The following is a 10,638-nucleotide window of genomic DNA, read 5'->3' as shown; positions in this document are numbered from 1 at the left end:
GGCAGCCCCTTGCAGGATGCGCCAGTTTGGACCTGACACTAGCAGAATTTTGCTTTTACTCTGGTAGCCCAGCCTGGGCAAGGGGCCCTATCCGGGTGGACTAGCCTAGGACTTCCTGTGAGGACTTTAGCTCTCACAAAACCCGCCTCCCAGGGTCTGAGTGGTACACACTCTGCTCACAAGGGAGCTGACAGTGTCCGTGTGCTTGGGGGAGGCCCAGGCAGAAAGCAGTGTCTCTGAACGCCCTCAGAGGGTGAGGGGCAAAGTGTTCTGGGCACAGTGACCCGAACATGCCTTTGTCCTTAAGTCTCACCTGTCACTAAGGTATATGAATGCAAATGATAGTCTGTCAGGAAAAATACATTTTAGTTGTCCATAAGGTCACTTGTAGCTTCCATGGCTACAGAGGCGTCTCAGGTGTTGAGACAAGAAGGTAGAGCCCTCCTTGGTCCTGCACATGGCCCTGTCACTTCTATGCTGGCAGAAAATCTGTTGTTTTTCATGCTCCAAAGTTTAGGCTGGGCTCTCAGGTCAGAGAGTCCCAGGTGGGTTTATTTCACGGGTGGGAAACTGGGAACAGGCACCCACATCCCTGCAGACAGCAGAGGGGTAACATGAACCCCAGGGCCACACCTCAGGCTGAGCAGCTTAGACAGAGGTGCCCTGACATCGCTGCCCAGCAGAACCCTGGTCCCATGAACGGCAGGGCTGCTGCCCACCTGTGACAGGCCTCTCTTTCTCTCACTTGTAATCCCCTTGTCTGCCCAGGCTCATGCTTTACTTCCTGGGCCCATACTCTCCATTCTGGCCCCTGGGGACCTCACCTGCACCAAGTCCTCACCGTCTCTCTGCTTCCATCTCTACCCCGTCTTCCCAGAGCCACCTCAGGCCTCGCCCCTGTGCCAATTTCCTCCTCTGGTCTCAGCTCAGACTGGCCCTTTGGGGGGAGCCCTCTTGACCAATACCGATCCATCTTCTGGGCATCCTCCCAGCACAGGGCACATGCATGCAATGGCCTGAGACGCTATTCGAGCTCGTCAGAAGCTCTGTGCCCAGTGACAACAGTCAGGGTAGATCTCCCTACCCGCCTGGATGTCTTCTCCTTCCCCTGTTCTCACACACTCAGGCTCTGCCGGGAGGGACATGCCTCCCCCTCCCCCCTCTCCACCCCACCTCCCTCCTTCTTCCCCGTGACTGGAGGCTTCCTGTCTGTCCTTGTGTGGACACACCAGCAGGACTGGAGTTGCCTTGAGCCAGCAGGGTGAGAGGGCTCCTCACTCCCTTACCTAGTCTCCCTCTCCCCAGTGTCTGTTCAGGGCCAAGTGTCTTCCAAGCCTGAGAAAGCAATGCTAACGTGAACTGCATGAGCATTTACAGAGCGGCCACTTTGGGCCAGCCGCTGTCTTTCCCCCCCAGCTATCAGTTTTACCAGCTCAGAACACCACACTCATCCTCTCTGCCACGACTGGAGGAAGGGGAGGGAAAGAGACCTATTCCCTGTTCCTCCCCATCGCTTCTCAAGATTAGCGGAACTGGAGCAGACCAGACAGCAGGTGCCAGCCATGAGCTTTCATCTCGGTAAGACCTGCTCACGATATCAGATCAGGAGGGTTTGAGCCTAGCCACTCCTTGGAATTATCTAAGAACACAAACCCGGTAAGCTTTCTCCCTCCCCTGCAATGGACCTTGTACTACAATGATAGTGGCGGAGTCTTACCTTGGTGACCTTGACCTTGGTCATATGACTTAGCAAATGAAGCAGGGGCAAAAGGGACCACATCCCTCTTCTAGGCAAAGTCTTGCATTCCTGGGCTCCAGATAGTGTGTCCACAAATCATATGCTCAGAAACTGGAGCTATGGAATAGCTCTGATGGCCTAGAGTGTAAGCAAGAAGAGCTTTGCTTGCTGTTCTGTTGCTCAGTGTCAGGACCGCTTGTTACACGGTCACTATGCCAATAACTGACGGATACATCCATGAGGAGCTATCGGCCTTGCTACTCAGGCTGAGTCATAACAAGTGCTAAGTGCCATAAAACAAGGGTGACTAAGAGAATGCCCAGTGGCTCTTTGTTACCCCAAAGGTAGATCCTGATGAAGCTTTCCTAGGAATTGGAGGTCAGAGAACATGAGGGTGCCATGTTGCCAAAACAGTCAAGCGAAAGCAGCCCTCCAGGAGCCACAGAATCTTCCAGAAGCCTGAGTCATGTGCCTGCAGAATGGGAGCTAGACAGTGTCTCCAAATCGAGGTGTTCCTTCCTGCCCCATGACTGCAGAGGGCACAGGGTGAGACTGGGTGTATCTCTGGGTATATGCTTGTGTGCACGTGTGTGTGCGCACGTGTGTATGTGTATCTGTGTGTGTGTGTGTGTTGTAGTTCTGGAGGTAGAACTCAGGGCCTTTTACATGTTAAATAAACTCTCTACTACTGTTCATACGTGTTGTGTATATATGAATGCCTCTGTGTGCCTATTAAATGCATGTGCTTGTTGTGTGAGTTTATGTGTATTTGTGTTTCTGCATGTGTGACTCCATGTGCACATCTCAGTGTGTGTCTTCTGGGTTTTTGCATGTGCGACTGTGTTGTTGCCCATGAGTATATCTCTGTGTATCTGCTAGGTGCATGTCATGTGTATACATAGGTATATTTGTGCATATCTATGTGTGTGTGACTGTGTGTACATGTGAATCTCTGTCTATCAGCTGTGTGCGTGTCTGTCATGTGTGCATGTATGTGTTTAAGGGTGTCCCCTTATGAATGTCTCTGTGTATGCATGTGTGTTTATGCTTGTGTCCCATGTGTATGTCGCTCTGTGTGCCAGTTGTGTGTTTTTATTGTTGTCGTTGTTCTTTGTGTGTCTACTGTGTGCATGCCATGCATGTGCATATGTCCCCATATGCATGTCTGTGTGTACCTGTGTATTTGTGTGTGTGCATCTGTCTTTGGCCCTGTTGTTCATGTTTGTGTGTACATGTTTGTCTCCTGCATGTCTCTGCATGTGCTTGCTCTATGTATGAGTCTGTACATGTAACGCTTTGTGTGTGTGTGTGTGTGTGTGTGTTTTATTGCTGACACACAGGCAGAAAATAGGAACAGAGTGGGGTCTGGGGTCCCAGCCACCCCTCAGATGTCAGCCAGCCTGCTCAGTAGTGAGGGAAAGACTTCAAGACCTCTAACACCAAGCTGAGCCCTGCCTCTTTTTCCTCTCTGGCAGCATTCCAGGTTCTCTTAGAAGTGGACATAAGAGGCTCACCTGCACACACACACCCTTTGGGGCAAGCGCCAGAGTCCTGCACTGTCTGCCCACCATGCGTCCTCAGCCTCACTGGCTCCTTCATCTCCTCACTTAGCTGACTGGCACGGCTCATCCACCCAGAGCAGCCTGTACAGCAAGGCTCAGCACACACCTGCCCGGAGCGTTTTCATTTTAGGAAATGGGGCTCAGCCAGATGTGGTGACACACGTCTACAGTATCACCACTCAGGAGCCAGAAGTTAGAGGACTGCCTTGAGTCCGGGGACAGACCGGGTTACCTACTGAGCTCTTGTCTCAAAACAAAACAAAACAAACAGCAACATACACACACACACACACACACACACACAAATCAAGGCAAACAAACCAATAAACAAAACAGGATTTGGGGATTTTCAAGTGAGCAGAAGCATGCTCAATGGGCCCACCTTGCTGATTAAATAATCTTTACAACTAACTCTTCATGGTCATGAAGTGGCAGTGTTGGCCCCAGGTTCTGATGGGGCGAGGCTCCCCCCCACCTTGAGTCACTCTCTGTCACTGGCAGCTCTGTGGCAGGAGACAGAAACGAGTCAATCATCCCTGGGGACATAGTCAGGCACCTGTCCTGTGATGTTTTTCTGTCCTGATCTGGAGGCCATTCAGGGCCACATACAAGCTTTTGCATCTTTTGGAAGATGGGACTGACCCTCATTCCACATGGAACTCCTCATAACAGGGCCCATGTGTCCCAGGCACTCTTCTGGCTGCTGGGGTTGGGGAGGGTATAATGAGCAGCACTCAGCTTCAAGAGCCTCGATGTGGACCAGACCAGAGAGGAACAGACCTGACACTGACAGGCAGAGGGGAGCAGAAGGAAGACCCTCATGGGAAGGGTCTCGGAGAGTTCCAGAAAATGGCACAGAAGCAAGCGTATAGGGCACCGCAGAGCACAAGCAGAAGCGGAGAGGGTGGATCCATTCCGTGACGGGCTCCATGGGCACATGGCACAGGAAATGGTCAGCAGCCTCTCTCCCTGATCCAAGCCCAGAGACTCCAGAATCTACTGCCATGCTCTACCATGCTCCTTCAGGGACCAGGGATCATCCCTGGTGACAGGAGAAGAAACCATCCCTGTCAGGAAACCGGAGCAAAAAGAGGGTTAACGGCCAGGACGCTTTCACCAGCAGGTCTGAGGTAGCTGCCAGGACACTTTCACCAGCAGGTCTGAGGTAGCGGCTCAGAGTGCCGCTGATGGCAGACCCTACCTCATCCCATGCTTCCCCACTCTTCTATCTTATTCTCTCCCCATCCTGTCTCCTGCTCAGTGAAGTGGGGGCTCCCAGGGAGAAAGCAAGACGCAGGCCAGTGGGAATATGAACAACCACGGGAGCGATTTCCCAAGATGCCGTGCCGTGAAGCAGCCTTCTGCAATGGCGTTTTGTTTTGTAATCAGAGGACATCTCGCGTGGGAAGCCTCACGGAGGTAAAAATCACAGACGGCTGTACTCTTTAATTCTGCGAGTTGGTTTATAAGGAGCTTCCCACGTAATGAGTGTTTTAACCAAACAAACCAGACACAGGTAAACACCAAGAGTCCTTATGTCAACCATGTGGGCAAAGGCTCACGAATTCTAGAGAAAGAGACACAGACTGCCCCGCACATCCCTACCCCGCCTCCTTTCAAGGGAGATGTGGCCAAGACCTCTCATACATACAGGGCACAGTGCCAGTCTTGGGGTAAACCAGCCTGACCTCTGGAATGAGCTCAGAAAAAGGAACCCCAAGTAGGTGTCTGCCTATAAACTGGAAAAGTGAACATCTTTTATTTTGCCTTAGGGAGTACCTGAATGTTCCCAGTGAGACTGTGTATGCTAACTCTGAGTGGAGGGATTTGGAAAACACAATGTAAGTATTACATTTCAAACATTGTGAGCCCCAGATGCATGCTTCGATGAGTTCATGGTACTCTCGATGTGCTCCTCATTGCCTCCCAGAGCTCGGCAGCCTGGCTCTCCGAGCCTCCTGCTGCTCCTGGCACATGGACAGCAAACAATCACTAAGGGGGGGCACTGGTGGGTGGTCCAGCAGCCAGTTAACTGACTGGGGGAGCCTGCAATAGAGCGTCCTTTGGCCAGGGTCAAGGAGAGGTTGGCTAAGCCGGCCTTAGGAACCAAGGCACATGAGGCACCTGGGTCTAGCCCTTTCTGGTGCTTTCTTTCCCTCAAAGAAAAACCAGGGGGCATTTCTAGAGCCCACTGATTGTCAGCTGGCATCTCCAGATGGCCTCCCTTGTGTTCAGTGATGGTACAGTGTCTGGCCTGTGTGCAATACCTGCTCCCTTGACTATATACCTACCCAGTGGGGGCTCAGCTCTGACTAACCCAGGACGCCTTCCTTGGCTGCTCCAGCCTGAGGTGATTTCCATAGAATCTGGAGTTCTTGCCTCTAGGCCTCATGCTGCCATCCACACAGAACCTTCCCACACTGCAGTTTAATCCTGTTCACATGCCTCCTCCCACTCTCCCCTCCCCCGGCCAGCCTCTAGGGCCTTCCACTCAAGGCTTACACCCCAGTCAACTCTGCAACAGAGAGAACCAGTGGACGGCACACAGGCCTGTTGCCAAACCAACTAGGTAAATCTGTGAGTCAACAGCCGTGCCCTGCAAATCAGACTGGGGCTTGGGCTTTGTGCAGAAGATGAAGCCTTGACACCCGTCCCCAACACGGGGGCAGGAGTTATGTCAAAGGACAAGGGAGGGACACTCATGAGCAGGGACACTGAGGTCCGGGTGGCTGCAGAGGAGCATGTGGACCTCAGCCAAGGAGTTGGGGGCTTTTAGTTTGTACACAGTAAACCAAGAAAAGCTGGATTGATTTTCCTTTTGCAGCAAACACACATTTCTTTTAATAAAAATATTTGAATATATTATAAAAATGAATATATATTAGGCAAGCCACACAAGGCATAGCATAAAAGAGAGGAAACCACCCATCGTTGCTTTGTGCAAGCAGAGACCCATTCCTGTTATGGTGGCTGGCAGGAGAGTTTCCTAACCCAGGGACAGGGAGTCAGGGAACCCAGGTCCAGAGATGTTGGCTGATGGTCCCTAGGCCATAAGCAAGTAACCGCAAAAGGCAGAGGCTTTTAACTGGATGTGGGCCCAGCCAGTGGGCAGAGCAACCTGGGAATCCCCAAGGACCAGCTTTGCCACTGGGTAGCCCGCAGGAAGCCTGGTTGTAAGAGTTGAGCCACAGGTGGTGATGGCTTTGCTCATTGTGGGGTTTGCTGGTTTGACAAGGGCATCCCTTGTCTGCTCTGAGGCCATCTTTGGGTTTGGCCAGGAACAGAGTACCACGGGAGTTTCGCAGCAGTGTGCAGACTCTTCTAGGAAGCTGGGCCCTCATTCAAGGTGAATAAAGATTCTAGGGACCGTTTAGACATGAACAGTGTTCTGGTGGTTCCTAAGGCTGTGTCATCCTGCCATCCATAGCAGCCATGGGAGGTGACTGCAGCCCTAGAAGCCTGGCTTGTTCCCGAGCCACTGCTCAGGTTGCTATCTAATCCTCTCCTGACTCCCAGACAGCTGTGCAACCCTCCTCCCAACCAACTCACTACAGGAGAAGCGGTTTTAGAATCATGAGCGTGCATGTGCGTGCGTGCGTGCGTGTGTGTGTGTGTGTGTGCGTGTGTGTGTGTGTGTGTGTGTGTGTGTGTGTACAGCATTTGGTGTCATTCCTTGAGCTCTGCCCACATTGTTTTGGAGACAAGGTCTTTTACTAGCAAGGAACTTTTCCAAATAGGCTAGCGTGGTCAGCAAACCCCTGGCATCTGCCTGTCTCCGCCTCCCAAGTTCCAGGACTACAAGCATGCACCCCCCACACCTGGCTTTTCTGACTCTCTCTCATGGGTCCTAGAGATCAAACTCATGTCCTCCTGCTTACACGGCAAGCACGTTACCAACTGAGCCATCTCCTCAGCCTTACTACTGGAGCAGTTGGACATAAGCACAGGCGACTGGCTCAGTCTGGCTAGAGCCTTTCCCGAAGATGCCCCTTTGGATGGGAGGACCCAGAAGACGGGTAGTAGCATCCCACTGGGGTGGAATTGCAATCAGGTGCTGAAGAGAGAGCCCTACTCTCGGTGCACAAGGGCTGCCTCCTCGTCACTCTCACAGCTCATCCCAGACTCCAGGGTAGGCCAGTCTGGGTGATGTTTCTTCCGTTCTGGGCAATATTACCCACTACTCCAACCCACTCCAGCACCCCATGTGGCTGACATCTGCTTAGTGCTGGCTGTCCTGGTCCAGGTAGACATGGTGGCCTCTTCTGAGTCCCCTTGCCTCTTGCCTTTCCTCTCCAGTCAGGCTCTATACTGCTGCCACAGTGTCAAGGCCAGGCCTGTCCATGATCCATCGAGGTTTAGACTTCTGCCTAAGACCCACTCAAAGCTTCCATATAGCTCACAGAGCATAGCTTACAGCCTGGATCTGGCTCCCAGGCCATCTCCACCCCCCTCCCATATAGGAGCCCTGGAAATTAGGGTCAGAGACCCTGTGTCATATCTTAGAAGTGTAAATCAGGAATCCATATGCCAGGCTCTGCACTCCATCATCCCATGAGTTAAGGGTTCTTGGCCACAACCTCCCTGTGCCTTGGGATGGCAGGGCTCATCCCTTCTCAGGACTTTCAGGGCAGTTCCCAGTCAGGGAGATTGGGGCAGGAGTGGCTTCAACAACTTAAGCCTCTTCCCTGAGCCCAGTTCCTGGGGGAATGGAAAGCTTTGGGAGGAGGGGGGGGGAGCTGGCAGGCACTACGGCTCCAGCCTGGATGAAGCCCCTCTGGAGTGGATCCACTGCAGGGAAGTCACAGCAAGGGCAGCAGCGAGGTAGGCAGGAGGCCCCTTCCCATTCCACCCCATCCTCACCACGCTTCAGGTCATGCCTGCGCGGGTGCAACCGGATGCCCACAGGGAAGCAGAAGCACCCTATGTTTATATGAATTGCTGCATGAATTGCCCAAGCCCTGGGTCTTGAATCCACATTCCCACCATGCAAATCACCATTTCCCTGCCATCTAGGTCAGGGCTTGAAGAGGAGCAGGGCAGTGCTGGCAGGGCGGGAGCAGAGTGGAAAATCTGAGCAGTCTGCCTTCTCCCCCAGCCCCTGAGAATTTAGAGTCCCATATAACCGACTACGAGGTGGTGACACATTTCTGGTTGAGCACTATCATCATCCCTCATTGGGTTGCTGGATGATCTGCAGGAACAGGTCTCCTGGCAGTGAAGCCTCACTCAGAACCAGCACCAGGCTTAGGCACGGAGATCCAGCCCCAACGTGCAAAACCTTGGCGATGACTTGAGAAGGGGATGGGATGGGCAGGAACGGGGAGGGCTGAGAGGGTCCCCAGGAGGCGTGAGACCATAGAATCCATCTGAGGTCTCTAAAGGAACAGGGGCTAGCCCAAGGTCACCCAGGAAGATGGGCAGAGCTAGGCAAAGTCTTGACTCCCCCATCTGTGCCCATACTCTCTGTAAGTTCTTTGTTCATGCTGGCTGTCTGTGCTGGCACGGCAGAGGCCTGGAGCTCTGGGGACCTCTCTCACTTTCGGGAGAGGTGAAAGTGAAGGGAGAAGTCACAGCATATTTTGGGCTCCCACATCTCGTGGTATTAGCTGGTCCCAGAGAGCCAGCAATGTTCTCCAGCCCCCTCCCCCCCCCCCGCTCCCAACAGGTATTCCAGACACCCAGTTTGGGAGCTGTGCCACCTCTAAACTCTACACTTTCCAGGTTTTACAAGTGGGACAACACCAAGCAGCCCCACTGGAGTTCAGGTGATGGGGTCTAAGACCACTCTGTCTGCCTCCTCTACAGCACGAGGCAAATGTACCACAAATGACTACCAAAGAGTGGGGGAGAGAGAGAGGGGAAGGGGAAGGGGGAAGTGAGCCCCTGGTCTCAGAATGGGAAGAACTCAAAGTCACACAAAGTTGAGCGCACCCAGCAAGCCTGTAGCCCATGTGTCCATGGAGGGTTTCAGCCACCTTCAACTGGCCAGAGGTGTCAAGTCTGGAGAGTCTTGGCATGAAGACTATCTATCTCAAGAAGGGGAAGGTGGGACAATGGGCCTCTGTGCTTTTCTGCAGCCACAAACTTCTAGGAGGTGGATACGGTCTCTGGAAGCCTGCCAAGAATCTGACCAGCATAGGAAGGAGGGACCACAGGGGAGCAGCCTGATGCTCTCCTGCAGACCTTTAGCTCCCCCAAGAAGTGGCAAGGGAACATGATGGCGCCTGTAGAAAGTTCTGGAGACTTGTCCCCCCGGGGTTTCTTGCCCCAGAGTCATATCAGCTGAGACCCCGGCCTGAGGAGGGCAGGGTATTGAGTATGGTGAGAGACTGGAGCCATGAGGATGGATGTGAGCCCGCATTTGGAGTTTCGGTGTTTGGGGCATGTCATTTCCCGATGGAAAAACACACCTGCCTGCCTGCTGTGCCCCTCCTGTCCTTATTTTTAAGACGAGGTTTCCAGCAACATGGGAAAGCCGTGACAGAGGCTCCACCACCTGTTAACTGTGACCTTGGACAAGAAGCCAAACTTCTCTAAGCCTCAGTTTCCTCATCTGTCAAAAGGGGCCCGAACCCTTTCACACAGGGGCTGGACAGAACGGATGTCAGCAGTAGCCCGGGTCAAGCATGCAGCACCAACCTGGTGGGAAGCAGGTCTCACCACAGGAAACCAAACATCTCAATTCCAGGCAGCAAAGGATGAATGGGGCCAGGTTTCCCGTCTCCCTCGGACAAACTTTCTCTCCCCATACCTCTTCCCCCAGGCAGGCCACCTTTGGAGGGAAATAAAGCCTCTCTTCTGTCAGTGAGTTCCTTTGCCTCTTGGCTAGGACCACACTGCCACTCAGGGCACTTGGAGGGTGGGTCGCAGTGGGATGGGTTATGCTGTACAGGCACCTGATGCAAGGTGGCCAGGGCAGGCTGCAGTGAGTACTCCAGATGGGTGGGTGAAGAGCACGGGCTCCCCAGACTGCATCGCCTGCTCTCACACCATGACCTGCGCAACCGCTCGGCCCTTACCTTGAACCATGGGAACCACGCTGCCCCGGCTGGCGGCTGGCGAAGGACTTGGACACACGTGACAGGGCGGGCGTCCCTCTGTCCCGGGCACAGCGAGTAGCAGCAAATGCAGCCCAGGCCACTGTTGGTGGCGCCTGCTGAGGCCAGACTGGCAAGGAGAGCGCCGAGAGGCTCCTGGAGGCCCCAGGGGAGGCAAGTGCGTGGCCAGGCGAGAGACCCTGCCAACTGCGCGCTGCGGCCGCGGCTCTGGACGCCCAGCTGCCTCCCCGAGAGCTGCACGCGACTCCAGTCCAGTCCCGGGCGCGGGGCGCGCGCTAGA

At 53.8% G+C, this 10,638-nt stretch overlaps 1 protein-coding gene across 1 annotated transcript in view; it reads right to left on the bottom strand.

Moving 5' to 3' along the window:
- Fam163b (family with sequence similarity 163 member B) overlaps window positions 1-10,638 on the bottom strand; it is a 32,399-nt gene extending 21,761 nt beyond the window's left edge. The window contains exon 1 of the mRNA XM_005085401.4: window positions 10,320-10,638. The gene's annotated coding sequence lies outside the window, so the exon portion shown is untranslated. The remainder of the gene's footprint in view (window positions 1-10,319) is intronic.

The sequence above is a fragment of the Mesocricetus auratus genome, unplaced genomic scaffold (assembly GCF_017639785.1).
Source record: "Mesocricetus auratus isolate SY011 unplaced genomic scaffold, BCM_Maur_2.0 Super-Scaffold_100004, whole genome shotgun sequence".
Classification (NCBI taxonomy): domain Eukaryota; kingdom Metazoa; phylum Chordata; class Mammalia; order Rodentia; family Cricetidae; genus Mesocricetus; species Mesocricetus auratus.
Note: the sequence above shows the minus strand (reverse complement) of the source record. Positions and strands in the feature narration are given on the sequence as shown.